This window comes from Osmia bicornis, chromosome 2 (genome assembly GCF_907164935.1).
Source record: "Osmia bicornis bicornis chromosome 2, iOsmBic2.1, whole genome shotgun sequence".
NCBI lineage: Eukaryota > Metazoa > Arthropoda > Insecta > Hymenoptera > Megachilidae > Osmia > Osmia bicornis.
The window spans coordinates 6184764-6200596 of NC_060217.1; the positions used below are offsets into that span (position 1 = coordinate 6184764).

Below are 15833 nucleotides of genomic sequence, written 5' to 3' on the forward strand. Positions count from 1 at the left end.
TTAAACGAATATTCTCGTCGATTCTTGGATATTCGCACGGCGATCTGTTTTAATGCGGCTTTAACGATCTGTTAATTTCAGAAGCGTATTAAAACGCATACACCCGGTATTAACATACTAAACGGAGAGGATTACTTTGCAACCATTTTCCGCCGCGTCCGAGTCTGATCGTATTTTAACATTGATTACCAGAAAAGCACGAGAAGCGCACTAATAAGAGCGCATTCCCAATAACGTAATTACATATCAGCGCGTTCGAATGGACGAGAATCTGAACGAGCTGTGGTAATCGTTTTAACGTACAGCTGTAATCGAGTGGCCAGTGTAAACGGAAAAGCGTCGTTAACGAGAGGATTTTTCCTCTTTTTCCACGTGAACAAACTTGGGCTCAGCCTCGTTCGAGCAGGTGTGCGCCCGGCATGGAAATCGTCTGGAAGTATTCACGGACGAGTATCAGCGACGATATCCCGGTAAGCCGACAAAAGCGTCCGTATCGCCGGCGCGATACGCTATTATTGCCTCCATTAGTCGTTAATATATGCAAAATATCCTTATTATGTTGGGCCGATCCGCGTGTGCGAGCCGCATAGAAAGCGTCTGCTTCTCACGTACGCGATACGAATCTGTCTGCGAAGCGCCGCGGCCTTCCTATCACCGACCGCGTCAGACTTGATCGAGTTAAGCCTCGTCTCTTCTAATTATTTCGTGCTCGTCGAGCTTGTTGCTTATCTGAGAGATACCCATTGCCGCGGCAATTTAACGGGCCGAGAGTTTCATAGCCGTTCGTTTTACTTGCTGGAATCATTTCGCGTCGTTGTCGCGATTCGATTTAAATCCCTTCCCTTTCCGGCTACGGTAGCTCGAACCGCGGCCACGTATCAGAAAGCTGGCTTTTATAAGCGTGCAGCTTTCTTAAACGGGATTATCCGCCTCACGAGTACCACTCGCGAGATTTTAATTAAGCCGTGACACTTGCCGCCGACGCGCTGTCGTAATAATTTGTTCTTATCGCGGGGATAAGGAAGCCGTGCTTTGCGGGTGGTGCGCGTGCTTTCGGCGAACGAATGGCGGAAGGTAATCGTAGAACAGTATGATTTTTCGTTCGTACTTTGGTGGAATAGCTTCTTTATTTCAATTTCAATACACATTTAAAAAAAAAATTAAATTAATCATTATTTCCGTGATAGTCGTTGGTCCAACGCGAATGCTCTCCAAATAAGGTTCTCCGATCTTTGGTGGCGGTACAGACTTCAGCCTCTGTTAGGTGATTTACCGTGGTTCGCAGGGCTCGAGTCTTATTTTACAGACACGTAACGATGTCGTAACAGCTCGAAGGAATTCCAGGCGGGGCTCCCTTTTGTACCCGCTGAAATATATGTATACGCGTATCGTACTTTTTTCACTCGAGTTTACATAAAAAAAGAAAAAAGAAGGAACGTCCAATTGCGCGGGTGCAGTTTCCTATAAACGTCCAGTTTAAGGGGGACACGGGAAAGGCGAAGAATTTGGAGTGTCCCGCGGTGCGATACAAATACATGAAATACTACGACTCGTGTCGGTTGAATGGAATTTGATTTCGTGGTTCCTACGCAGACCGGAGGAAGGTGCAACGACGAGGATACCCCACGTATCGCTGGAAAAATTACGGCCGTTGGTTTAGGGTGTGCGAGAGAAATTACGAGCAGCCGATCTGGTCGGTTTTGAAGCGCGGAAGCGGACACCCGGAATATTTGTGACCGAGCCACTGTCCTCCTACGTGCTTCTATAGGAACGAATGTCTTCCTCGCGTCCGCCATTAACGCGGCTGATGCATCGACGCGACGCCGACTAGAGTTTTTGCTTTCTTTGTCTCTTGCGACCAATGATTTCCTCGCCGTTGTTATACGGACCGGCAGACCTCCATAAAACATCTTCGTGATATACCGCGTGCTCCGTCGAGGCACGCGTTTCGCTCTCAGCAACGCACTATATCAGACGCGTTAACCGTGCAATTTATAAAAATCCACCGACGTCTCTGTCGAATGTTTGCACGGCCTTCGAACAAATCGTTACGGTGCTTTTTTTAACCACTCCTCCGCTGTTTTATCGTCCCTGGCATCGGATACCTATGTTTTATCGTTGGCGCAATGTTACTGGTTCGAGTTTACGAATACGGGAAGAGATTGCAATTAAAGAATAGCAAGAAGCGTAATTGCAAGATTAATAGGGGAAGCGATTAGGATAATTAATCTGTATTTATGTTAAGAGCATCATTATAAAGTTCGATCGCATAAAAATGTTTCACTCGTACAAGAAACATAAACCACCGTATTCTCATAAAACAATCTGTTTATCGATTGCCTAAAGGGTGGTCCTATCTTCGTGATCAATAGCATGTAACTTTGCACCTATACACGAGCCGCTTCAAGGAACTGTCGTAACTTTCTATATATGGCGGTTCGTAAAAGTGGCCGAGCAATAATCGGTCGAGCCTTTAAGGCTCTCAAAGCTTATTGGCATAGCGGTTCGAGAACAAATTTTAACATTCTTCAAAAGGTTTAAGCAAATGATTATTTTAGAGTTTCTGTATAATTCTCATCAGTTTGGACTAAATCTAAGTACCTGTCGTTCTGTCCATTCGTCCTGGTTCCGCTCGACTCGAATGGATCGGAACGAGCGGGACTAAAGAATTTTTCGCGTGAAATCAGAGGCACGATGCATCTCGGCGAGATGAAGAGAAAAAGAAATCGTAGGAAGGCAAGGTTGGTATGTGGTCAGTGAGCGGAAGGCGAAGGCAAAACGGGCGAAGAAGAAGAAAAAGATGAGTGGAATGAGAGAGGCTATCTACCGACTATACGGTTCGCCCTCGCAAATCACACCGGTGTATGCATTGAAATGCGAAATGGTGCAGACCGCCCAGCTACCATAACTCCGATTAGTTAAGACACGCTTCGGCAATGTAATGCATGTGCACCCCGACCGGCAACATGTGTTATATCCTGTGTCATCACATATTTACGAGGGCAGCGGGTTCGTACCAGTAATTCGAGACGCGGCCGTTTTCTTTCCAACCAGTTACCTCGTCGTTTAATTAATCGCAGTTTCCATTTAATATACGACAAATATTTACACGAGTGTCGTAAAGCAATCGGTAATTTCGTGATAACTCAGATGCTCCTTAATGCTTCGCCTTCCATTCTTCCCGGTACCAGTCGATGCTTTGACACGAGACTGTGATTGAAATAGTTTTTATTCTAAAGGGGTAATTTGTATAATCAACCAACAATAATTGGATACCAATCCTGGTACTCTTGCTGTAAAGTTAAGTCGATTGCGCGTACTCATTCGTGAACATCGAGGTTCAATTATTTTGCCCTTTTGGTGACAATGGGAGGGCGATCCTTTGAAACGCTGCCGGTGGAAGGAAGCTTCGAGACATTTTTTAAAGAGGCTCACAACCTCCCGTGCGGTCTCTCATCTTCTGTGGTTCGTACGCCTCCTGCCTTGCCGCTTTTAATGTTCCGTAATTGCTTTCCGTTTGCGGCCTGCGGCGAGATATTTCATACTGCGCTAAAAGGCAAGTCCCAGTGGTTCGTCTGTCCCGTAAGAATTGTCGGTTATAAAGCTTCTAAATAATTTTCTCGTTCTCGTTTACCGTGCCACCGAGGTCGAGTAAGTACTTACTCTCATCAACGCCATCGTCGCGGCGGAAATTCCTTCGAATCTGTGACAGGTTACACGACAGCCAGGATAACGCGAGGATTCAACCAGCGGCAGGCTCGTCGATGTGTAAAAAATACATGTTAAAAAATACATCTCGTTTCGTCCTCGCGATAACGTAATTTGGCCAGAAGTTATCTTTATCGTCGGCAGAAATTTGTTTCAACCTGTACGGCTGATAAAGTTGCATGGTAGCGCGTCCCTGCTACAAACTTACAATTAATTCAGAGGAATTATGTTCGAAGTGTTCATTCCAGAGTTACTTTTTTCTTCCCCCCTCGCCTGTCTGTCATTATATTAAAACGCTTGCATCGTTTCGTTCTTACGATAACATAATTTCACCAGAAGTTAGCCTTATTGACATCGAGGACTTCTCGGAATCTGCTTCATAAATTTTGTTCGCACGAAAGTGCGCCCCTCTCGAGCGGCGTCTTGTCGTCCCGACGCTGTTACACGGCCACGGGGCTTTATCGAAATATTCGTGAACGCACGGTTTTTATCTGTCGGTTATCCAGGATTCACGGGACAACGGTGGGAAAGATAAAATGAGCCGTGGCAGGGATACGGGGTGCAGGTTTTTCCTGGTATTCAAGATTCCGGCACGCGGGCCAGTTTCTGTTCGTGTACGGATGTGGGTTGCGGCGGATACTTATGCGGTATAGTCCGTTTATAAGGACGCGTGGTCGTTGTCGAATTGTCTCGGTCGAGATAAAAAGTTGATATGTGTACGTTGCACGCGAAGGGACACAGATAAAGGGAGCCGAGGAACGCGGTCCTGGGGCGTTGTACGTCTCGCGTACACCGCGATCTTAAATTGCTTTTACAAATTTATCACCTTGACCTCGGGGGTCCTCTTTACCCCGTTCTTCCTGTTTGTTGCTAACCGCTCGATTTCCCAGGAAAAGGGTCATTTTCATTCTTGACGGCCGGCAGATAGGAAACGAGAGATTTACGATGCTATCGCTCCGATATCCTTGTATCCGTTCGCTGGATCTTTGAAGAACTAGTTTGAATACGAGAAGAGGATGTAAATAATCTGAGCAAGGATCGAATTTGAAAAAAAGTCCTGGAAGCAAGCGGCTTGTATAATTCCTGTGACGTGTTATTCGCTCGCGATGATACGAAGTATTTGAAGGATGTCTTCATCGGTTACACGGTATCGTCGCGGATTTCTTAGGCGGGGCTCGGGTTTATAGGAGATTTGCTTGCTCGATCGGTTCCGAGATTGATAAAGTCATTCTGTAACTGGTTCCGTGTCAGATCGATGTCGATCCGGCATCGAGATCCTCGTTGGCGCGGCAAAAGAGGCCACGATGGGCCTCGAGCCAAATTCGGCGACAGTCGATTCGTTGGATGCGAAAAAAGGAGTATGTCGCGACGACAACGCGTCACCAGCGGTGTTGGGTGTAACAGGCACGGTTAATCGGATGGTTGGCTGAAGCATGCTTGAAAATTCAAGGGGACGTAAATATTGTCGACGCTGAAATCGCGATGCATGTAACCTCGGACCATTACACACGGAAGCAACGAATATTCATTTTTCATAATGGTCTTATTAATCTTACGATTAGAGTAGATTAGCGTCCTACGCTTCATATAAAGCACGCATCTGTTTTAAGATTACTACTTAAAGTAACCATCGTTGTACACGGTAGCCAATTTAGCGAGGGAAAATAATGATTCCGGTGTTCGTGGAACATCGTGGACGGAGGTAGCCTCTCGTCGAAAGAGAAAAACGAGCAGAAAATCCAAACAACACGGATTCCCGCGGAGGGTACATGGAGAAAAAGAAAAAAAGTAGCAAACAGTCGGAAGAAACGAGCATAAATATCGTCCACGCCCAACCGGTGAAATCGCAGACTTGCCGAGAATTCTCTCTCCTTCCATAGCGGCTTTCTTTCCACGGAGAAGACCCGTCGTCCACCACTACCAGCAGCGTGCCGCGACCACCGCCACCGTCCTCGTCGTATCACCGTCACCGATGTCCACCGGTGTCTACCACCACTCTGACCAGCCGGGTTCGATCGTCATCGCCACCATCGCGGACCCAGTGCAATCGCCATCGCGGCGAAAACTAATAAAAACGAAAGGAAAGGAAAGCAGCGGAGTGACGTCGACGAGCCAGTGCAAGGGGATAAGAGAAAGGCCGTGGAAGGTGAAAAGAGGGAAGGAGAGAGATGGAAAATTGGAGGGAGGAGATTTCTGCCGCGATCGGGGGACGAGGACGGCTCCTTCCGTTGGCGTGGTCCTATTGAAAGGCGAAGGTAAATTTACTGCCGGGTGGGAAGGGTGAAAATTTACTACTTTTGCCGTGGACGCTTGTCTACGGGCCCGCGGACCGACCCTCTCGGCACGCTAAAACTTCGCCGAAAATCGAATAATGATGCTCTTCGTCGCGGCGAGAAACAGCTCCCTTTGCATTAAGTGAATAAATAACCAGCGTTCGCGATAGAACCGGCGCATCGTACCCGCGGCGGCAGAAATTTATTCAAATTTTTACTACCCTATAAATAAGGGCTTCGGTATTGTGCGATCGTTACAGCGGGATCGGCGCGGCGCGCCGCGGCGTCCTCGAGATCGACACGAGGGATCTATGCGCCTGCTGGTTCGCGAAACGGATGCACCAGGATTATGACGTTCTTGTCGGGAATACAAGCGAATAGATTTTCCTTCGTGGCGCTGCCAGCTTTGAAACGCTTTTCATGTCACTTTTATGGATGACCCCGTGTAAACATCCACGAACTTTAATAGCACGGTTAATAATAGTCGCGGTATATTTTGTTACCGGGGATAATATCAAGGGATTTCCATGACCATCGGTTACTCTCCATAGTACGATATAAGGAAATCGTAGATGCTAATATATGGCCACGTAATCGTCGAATGATTTAGCTAGTTTGCTCGCGCGGTGATGATTCATTCGAGTATTAGAAAATTTATAATTGTACACTTTCCTACAGTCTCTAATACAGTCTCTAAATTTCAATTCTAATTTATTCATCGCTTGTCTAAGTTGTCTTAATTGCTTTTTAAACACCATCTCGTATTTATCCCGGCCCCTTGGCTCGCGGGTCTGAATCTGAAATAGTCGAATCAAACACGGGCCATTCGAACACTTTCGACTTATAGAATCACGAAGATTGGTATCGGGAATACATCGGATAGCGTCGGAACGAAGAGCATCGATTACCTAATTGGGTAAAAGTTAAGCGCGAGTGGAAAGATCACGCGATGTCCCGGAGATCTTAACGATCGAGTCGCTAACGAGATAGGCCAGTTCTAGGTAGTGGCGCGTTAACGATGGGCCCCCATCGTCCGAAATATTTTATATCCGAGATACCTTGACCAGAGGATCCACCATTAATTTCCGAGGCACCGTCGTTTCGCGCCTAATAAATGTTCCCTTAGAAAGAGTTTCGGTATCGTCAACGCGCAGTCGATTCGATAATTTACTATTCTAATCGGCGTAAATAAGCGCATCACTTTGGGTTTATAGAGGTGGCTACCCCTTCGGAACCCTTATTCCAAAGGATTATTATAAAATAATTTTCGAACGAAAGTTCTACGATTAGGTCGGTCTCTTTTGTGTGCCATTTCTACTTTAGTCGTCCACCCTTTTCGCTCCGTCCTTAGGCGCGAACGCAAAACGAACGAGACACCGTAAAGAATGGTCCAACGATACCATCTTTGTTAGCGTAGTTGACGGTGAAAATGGTAATAAAATGTGCACTATCCACTTTCGTGATTTCGCGGCAAATTTACGGTAAGATCGATCGTAAAATATAAGACACGCGGATTCGTGGAACGATAACTATCGATTTGGATTTCAGCCGGTGATATACGCGGAAATTTCACCGCGCAATCTCGGTCCGGTTAATATCGTTGAAAAAGAAATTACGAATCCGGTAGTAACTTTCGTTTAATACGGAAATATAAGTTAATTGAATACGACGTTTCTAGATATGTTACTTTAAATCCGATGTAATTAAAATCGTTTTTTGTTTCCACGCATTTCATCTCGGTTTTATCCTATTAGCTACTGCTTTTTATGGTCACAGTCATTACCTTCGTATCTCGGTACTCGTTAATTCTAACTTGTATAATAAATCAAGAGCAACGCTCGTATCGCTGTGTGTTCTATCAAATATTTCTGAACCGTTATTCCAAGGTATATAACAGTATTACTGGTTTGAACTTTATTATCCTTTAATTATGTCGCCCACAACGAGGATCGTAAATTTCAAGTTGCAGATCTGGTCGCACTCGTATATACATTTAACAAACACATCTGACCATACTGGTTTCTGGAAACCACTTAATAAATGAATTACATTGCTGTTCGGCTGTTCATTTATTTCTCGTTTACTCTTTTCGAAGATTGATGAGGATACGCGAAATTGTTATCGGTCGAGATTTCTTGATCCATTATGGGAAAATAGAGAAAGCCAGTTATCCTTGGATATTTAACTTTCCATCGAATTTCTTGTAAGCTCACGAACTTTCATAAATACCCGCCGTTCGTAACGTAGCTGTCTTCCAGCGGTAATGCAGTTGGCCTCTTTGCCACCAATTGGATAGTCAGGATTTTCTATTTCAATTTTAGAAAAGTCCTATTTTCAAAAATATTCATATATACATTTATCACATTCTTCTATCTTTATTTTATAATTATTATACTTGTACATTAAAAAAAAAAAGAAAATAGCGGTAGTTTAAATACGTGCGCTGCTATATTTATTATCCAATTAATCATTGATATAGATTAGGTATTGATGGTTCGAAATATCGACAGTTTAAATACAAGCGCTTCAATAATATTTATTAGGTATAATAGCGACAATTAAAATCCGGTTCCTTCAATAATATGCGAATTGATTGATAATGCGGATCAAGGATTGTTAGTTAAAAATATTGACAGTTTAAATACACTCGCTTCGATAATACTAAAATAGTCGATGATATTGATTAGGTATTGGTAATTAACACTTGAATGAATTTAAAAATACGTGACTGCGTCAACTTGCTTTGTATTATCCGAATCCTTCGAATAGAACGGAAGCTGACGCCGGTTCGTGTTTGTATACATACATCGCGAGCGATTAAGAGTATCGAAGCTAGATCCAGACAGTCGTGTTTCGCGCGTCGGGTCTGTAACACGTGCGTGTGAGGTGTTCTATTATATTTTCCAATCACAATTAAACGTTAGATTGTTAGGAATAATATAGTTTGTAAATAATTTATTATTTAATATCTCTTCAATTTTGAGTATATTTCGCGTGTGTGTTAAGTGAATGTGTTTGATCCTGAATGTACCGATGAAGTGCGGAGGAGGCACAGCTCATTTTCTGTAGTTCAAGGTAAGAAAATAATTAATATCGTTGAAGGGTACAGTTCTATGTTTCACCGCCCCCAAAATAGGATAATATATTCTGAAAGGTCTCGACAAGTCCTGTCGAATAAGCCTAGTCTCAGGTTGCGCAAATGGAAAAAATTTTGGAAACCAGTTTATTATGTTTTCGAAATACAAGGACTTCGTATTAGATGATTTGTATTCCTAGAATTTAGCTCAATCAGTACGGTCAGTTCTGTTTACTATGTTGAAGTATGGTTGAACTGAACACTCCAGAAAAACAACGCAACTAGAAGCTTATACTTGCAGAATCATATCGCGAATAAATTTGAAATATTCACGAGGGAGTAATAATTCATACGATACAAATAAATACTTTTATAAAAATTTCACGTTGAAATAATATCTAGTTTTATTTTAACTGTAAATTTATTACATATTTTAAAATAATAAAATTGAAATAAAAGTGAAATTTGGTCGAACGGGAAATTCCAAAGAACGTTACGCAAGATGAATTCCGGAAAGGTGTTCCTCTTCCTTACAAATCCGCTCCACGGTGTCCTCTGAATACGCGACGAATATCAACCGGTTTTCAATTTTATTACCCTTTGACGAGCACAGTTTCAGCAATCGTAATATCGGTGTAATGAAATTTCAACGTTGTCGATCGCGACAAGGGTAAACGATTTCGAGCCACCTTCGCTGACATTCTTCCACGCTGAGAAAATGATCGCGTCCCTCTCGCACGTTTCTTCAGTTCGCTGTAACACCGTCTACCCTCTATTTTTCACCTTCCACCTTCTTTGCACGTCTGCAAATCCTCCAGCCATGTCCCTGCATCGTAATTGAAGGGATTTCATACTCTATCTCCGGTTTCTCAATAATATCCTTCTCTATCGGTCCCTATCTTGTTCCTGAATCTCATTACGATCGCGTCGACGATCGCTGAACAAATTTTCCAACGCCTTCCATACAACGTTTCCTTTTTTTCCCCTTTTCCTCGATGAAAATTTTTAATTCATTTTGAAAATCAGTAATTTTTGCAACAGATAAAAAACACTAAACTTAATGTTTTTAAAATTTCGTTTAGGACTTCCTGCATACGACGTTATCGTATCGCCATTTAACTTCACGATACGTTAAATACATTTTGAATATAAGAAAATATTTTGTTCACTATCTAATTGTTCATAATCTTCATTCTATATTAAAAAATATGTATTTCTAAAAGCGGTCATTTGACCGCTCACGGTAGGAATAGGTATACATGAAGCGTCGCGTCGGTAGGGTTAGCGTTAATAAAACAAAATATTAATAAGAAATTGTGAAACGACTTGTTGCGTTCAAAGTGAAACGTTAAAATGGTCTTTCATATTTTCCAATATTTCGTGCGTGCTTATATACGAAAGAAGATGTTTAATTTGAACGCGTCACCCTTAATCCATCAAGCTTTTATGGCGTATCCTTGTACAAAGAGAAGGCAATATTCTTTGGTAACGTAGCGTGGCTTACATCAACGAGCACGAATAAAATTCGCCGGAACGAAGTATCCTGGCGGGGAAAGGAGGTCCCCAATGTCTTGCGTTGGATCATCGATCACGTTGGCCGAAAGGGAACCCTTTCTGGTTTCATACGCCACCCTCTCGTTCATTGTCAGACGATTCCTCTTCCTCTTTCGTGGCGGTTCTAAGCAACGCTGACGCTTCAACGAAACGGATAACCGAACAGCCGTGACGAACCGTTCGGATTTCTCCGTTTCTTAGCGAAAGAAAGAGACATCGCGTTTTTCTGCTTTCATTCATCCGGGATGGACGCGTAATTCGCGGAAATTTATTTTTTTTTCATGCGTCCCACCCATTTTGTTTCGAGGAAACTCGAGGTGGAAGATTCATTAGGTAAGCAAGCAAGCATTTCCGTAATGCTTTCCGTAATTCTTCCTGCTTTTGTAAATATTCGCGGTTTTACTTTAAAAGGTAATAATTTGCGGTTTTCTTACAAATGAACAGGTTTTCTCTTGTAAGAACAAATGTAACTGTTCTGTGTCATTATTTACTTGGAAAGTTTTCCTTTTATTTGCTGTTTTGTTATCTGTAGTTTTGTAAATTTTAATGATATCCTGAGATAATTGCGTGGTATCATTGTTTGATAGTGCGAGGAGACAAGGGTTAAATCAATACGTTTCGTCAGTTATTCTGTGTGTTAGAACAAATAAAGACAACGAGTTGCAACAAGGTTTAATTTGAAGAATCTTTGAACCTGATTTTTTATCTTAGGAAAATATCCTTTTCTATTCCAGTTTCTATTTGCGTTTCGTTCACGAGTACGTTTTGTCGTAATAAGAATACATATTTTCTCATTCCTTCACGCGCGGTAACATTGTTCGTACCTTTTATAGTCGTTAAATTTTTATTTTCTTATACGTCTGGCTTACTATCCCGCGTATACAACTGCTCTGATTCGCTAAACCGAGCGGCTGGTCTTTTTCCTCGATTTTCGCTTCCGCCTTCTTTTACGTCTCTTCTGGGTGGCTGGAAGAAAGGTAGAAAGACGAAGTCGCGTGATGGCATCCCCCGTGCCCGGTAAATAAATTACCTCGACCTTATCAGGAGTAATAGGAGCGCGCACGACACAGATTGGTCGGCGTTGGGCACGCGAATTAAAAGTTACTGCCCTGCCTGTAGCTAGCAGGATGTGGAAAAAGCTGGCTGCATGAACGTGAGAACGAGTACGCCGTTTTACGCCGTTTACGAAGATAGGAGTTAAAGGGTCGTATCTTTTGAACATTGAAATGGGCTGGAATCGTCCTGTGATTTTATCGTCTGCTGTAATTATTTACGCGATACTTTGTGTTCGCAGCTTTTCATAGCTATTCGTTTTATGGAACTTTTTAATGTCGAAAAGTAACTTTTTAGGAAAATTGAATAATATAGTTACTTTAACGCGTTCGACGTTGTCGACATTACGTTGCCAGGATGTATTTAAGTTAATGAAACAAAATCCAGTTTGTGGCAATTTATTGGAAACGTATTTAAACGTCGAGAAATTAAGACTACAAAAATAACTTGAGCCACAAGAATGAAAACTCCAGATTTATATCGGGGCTTATTTTGTTTAATTCTTTTTCAATTTAAAACTAACATTTTTATGAAAAATTAAATGTAACATTTTTATCCGCTCTCGATACATCAATCACAATTTCCTCCTGGTTAAACAACGGAAATCAAAGTTTTGATTTGTGGTTTCAGATTTTCTACGAATATATTTTACCATTCAACCCTGATACAGCAACTTTGTTGGCACGTATATATCTTACAAAAATAGAATACTGGACCAGCTCGCGAAAATTTGGTCATTTTTCTTTCCGTTTTCCTCCGTTTTGCTCGTCATTTCCCTATCCGCTTGAAGGATCTAAGGGTTGTTCCGAAATTTTTTCTCGTTCCCTCTGCTTCTTCGTCGCTTTCGTTCGATTCGCGTGAGAAGATCTCGTTTCATCGACGGCCAGCCGGCTTCCGTTTTCTCCGGAAACGTCGACGAACCGTTGCTCGCCGAATCGGAAATAAGAAAAAACACCGACCACGTTTACTTCTGCTTGATTGATACGATTTTATTGCCGCGCCAAGATTTATTGACGCGCTGTTTTGCATATGATTGATTTACGCCGATTTTCGGCTTTCCTTCCTTCTTTCTGCTTTACCTCTCCTATTCTATCCTCTCTATACCTCGTACCATCATCGAGCCGTTGCCATTGTATCGTTCTGTCGACGACACGAATATTGGCTACGAAATAGTAAGACATATCCGCTGGATTCCCCTTACGAGCGGTATAGAGCACCCCCGTAGTCGCATTTTTCAAAACATCCTGCGAGAAAATGGAGCTCGTTTATTGAATCCTCTTTCTCTTTGCTCGCGTGAAACACCGGGAAATTTTTATGGATAGATCGTTGGGGATGAAGAGGTGAAATCGACATGTTTGTTCAGGTATAACATTGTTTCCTGGGTGATTGAATATTTATATTGCTTTTCCGTTTGATAGACTGTATACAGCGTATTGTTTTTTTTTTCTTCTTTATTTGACATGAGTTTGTTCCTATGTTGAAAGTTGGTAACAGAAAATGTACGGTTTAACACGTTGATTGGTATGTGAACGCAATCGTGTCCTAGCGTGATACATTTCTTTCCATCCAGAAAAATTTCTTATTTTCAATTCAACTTTCCTACATATGTATTTTTGTATAATTTATATAATTTATATAATTGATAATATTTTGTTCGTAATCGTTTATTAAATGGATTTGCTGTCACGAAACTAAATCTTAATTACTCATTTTTAGTCATACGCATTCGTTCTTTTCTGTTACAGGTGAGTCGCTCAAACAATCGTATTTGTCATCCATGAATTTTTTCGGGACTAATGGAAACTCTTGCGGTAAGACCCCTGCGTTTGATTTACGAGCTCGGGATATGAATGTGCAGGCGGAGGTTCGGTAGAAGTGTCGGGTGTGAGTTATTAGCTGAAAAATATGTTTTCGCGGAAACTTCGGATTAAATTGACAAAGGAGCCAAGTTTTTAACGCTATTTGAAATTACACGCTCTCGAACACGTGATTTATATTCGCATTAGAGAATTTCAAGTACCACTTTGACGAATTACGAATGAATTTCATGCCCGCCGATAAAAATTCATATCACGAGCATAGTTTCTAAATTCATTTTCATATGTATTTTCTAAATCTTATATTTCTAATATGCGGTAGACCGAATTAGAAACTTGAATACGTAATTTTAGTCGGTGTACCGTTATACACCTTTCGTAAGTTTGGATCACAATTGACCCGACCGCCGCGCCGTCGTTCGAGAATTAAATCGTATCTTTGCCGCCGCTAAGTTCATCAACGAAATTAATTTCGCCTCGAGGCTGGCAGCGTAATTTTCCGTTAATGGCGACCATATATTTAATCATGCGTTCAACGTTAGCCTGGCAAATTAACCGCGTATCGTCAGCAGGGGATCAGGTCAGCCGGAAGTATGTCAATGTTTATCTTCAATTGACAATGTACACCGAGTCACAGCTGTGAGAAATAACCAGAATTTGTCAGCGCGGTCGGCGACTGTTGGAGTTGTGGTCGATGGTTGTAAAAGGAGGAAAGGGGGCAGGGGGATGGGGGGTGGGGGGGTGGTGGTAAGTAATATCTGGAGGACTACGGGAACTTTCGGTAGGGTGGTAGGACACTAACCTGATTCGACTAATACCAGTTGAGGTCTCGTCTACTTTAACCCAACCTAACTTAGCCTTAGATTAGACCAACGGACCATGTACTTGTTCTCTTGCGCACTGTCTTTACCGACACGGTCCTCGACATAACCGTACCTTTCCGGTAGCTGCACTTTATACACGGCGTTCGCTGGGATTCTGACCCTAAAGATACATGATAACTTTCGTTCAAGAAATTTGTCTTCGTGTTGTTCCTTCTGGGTTTGCTCGTTTTTCATTTCCTCCTCGGACGATTTCTTCCTCTTTCTATAGACTCGTTGGCTTATCACGCTATCGTTCCTCGAGGTAACTTTAGGTTACCTTACTCTTTGAATGTAGTAAGGGGTATCATGACTTCAATGCAATTAATTAACCGAAGGAAGAAAAATTAGAGAAAATTCTTTAAGGATTCATTTTGAATGCAAAAGGGTTTTCAGATGTTATGTAATTTATCGAATCAGTATTGACGAGGGAATTGTCGATTGTTTCCTTCGCGATCGGCTAGAATCGAGTATCTTTGTCGATCTGTGTTTACCTTACACAGCAATTAATTTCTACTCGCCAGCGTTCGTCTTCTCTATCGGTGAACTTGGAGGTCCATCTAAGCCTCGAAGAGTACATAACGCCCCTTTGACAGACGCAGGATCCGCTACGGATCCTGCTGTGTGTACTTAAGCAATCGACGCCAAACATAATTACAGGTTTCGCCCGTTTGCTCCTGACAAACACACCCCGTAGCTAATACGGTCAAACAGATTCCAGTGCATCCCCAAGTTTCGAACTCCAACGGTCGAGTATAGTGTGCGACGATGATCGTTAAATCGTGTTTGTATCGTTACACGTATATTGGAGTTTCTCGGATCATTAACGAATTAATACAGATACACACCGAACTAATCGGAAACAATTCGTTCATTCACTTCGTTAAAACTTTCCGCGAGGAAGTTCTACTGTCGAGAAATTTTCTGTTTGCTTCCTACGCTGAAAACAAACGTTCGCAGCAAGGTGGTTCATTAAATTCTTTTGATTTTCTGTTAGTAACAAGTGTAATGAACGTTACGTTCTTTCAAGAATCAGAATAGCGTGACAAATTGATACTTTCAGTGGACAATTATCGAGAAATACACCCAGGGCGCACCGGCGAGCCCACCAAAGAGCCTTTGCTCGCTAAGTTTCAGTCTGCAAGTCCACCGCGATTATTAGTTAGACAAGTAGTTTCCAACGTCTCTGGGAAGCGGTTCTCGGGGCTAAAGCGAGGCTTGATTAGGCGCGGTAACTTGTTTCCGTCCTGACTCCTTACGCGAACTTAAACCATATTAGATTGCGTTTAAGTCAAGCACGTGTTGGAAGGTCACAGTTCGTGGAACAGGGTGTAAGAGAAAGTGAGAAGGGGAACAGAAAGGGGAGAATACAGAGTGTAGGAAACGTAGCTACACGTCGTAAAGACACAAGGTGTTACCGTGTCAAATGAGAAGAAACTTGGAGGAATTTAATAAGTCGCCGCTGGTAGCTGAAGTCCGAGCGATTGCAGTA

At 42.5% G+C, this 15833-nt stretch overlaps 1 protein-coding gene across 4 annotated transcripts in view; it reads left to right on the forward strand.

The window, feature by feature from the left end:
• The window catches only part of LOC114872016 (agrin-like), a 349276-nt gene that overhangs the window by 63958 nt on the left and 269485 nt on the right, over nt 1–15833 (forward strand). Inside the window, exon 1 of one of the 4 annotated variants that reach the window (XM_029178731.2) lies at nt 8844–9056. The exons of the other annotated variants lie outside the window; for them this stretch is intronic. The gene's annotated coding sequence lies outside the window, so the exon portion shown is untranslated. Of the gene's footprint in view, nt 1–8843; nt 9057–15833 lie in introns of those variants that run through there. 4 annotated transcript variants of the gene reach the window in all.